We start from the raw sequence: 280 nt of genomic DNA on the forward strand, positions 1-280 counted from the left end.
CCAGTTTGTATGGTTGAAGATGAGCAATAACGAATTTTCACTTGAGGGTGTTCATTTCTTTTCCTTAATTTTTGCCCAAAATACCCGGTGTAGGTACCTGTCAGGAATTCCCTCTTTTTTTCCTTTTTTTTATACTAACTCGCCTTTTCAGGTTTTTGAATTAGCATTGCTCTCCTTTTCTTAGGTTGCCCTTGTGGGTTTTCAACCTAGCGCTCTTTTCCTTTTTCTTTTTCTTTTTTGGTTGTTTTTTTTCTTTTGGATATTTTTGAACACCCTCAAG

The sequence above is a fragment of the Lupinus angustifolius genome, chromosome LG11, assembly GCF_001865875.1.
Source record: "Lupinus angustifolius cultivar Tanjil chromosome LG11, LupAngTanjil_v1.0, whole genome shotgun sequence".
Classification (NCBI taxonomy): Eukaryota; Viridiplantae; Streptophyta; class Magnoliopsida; order Fabales; family Fabaceae; genus Lupinus; species Lupinus angustifolius.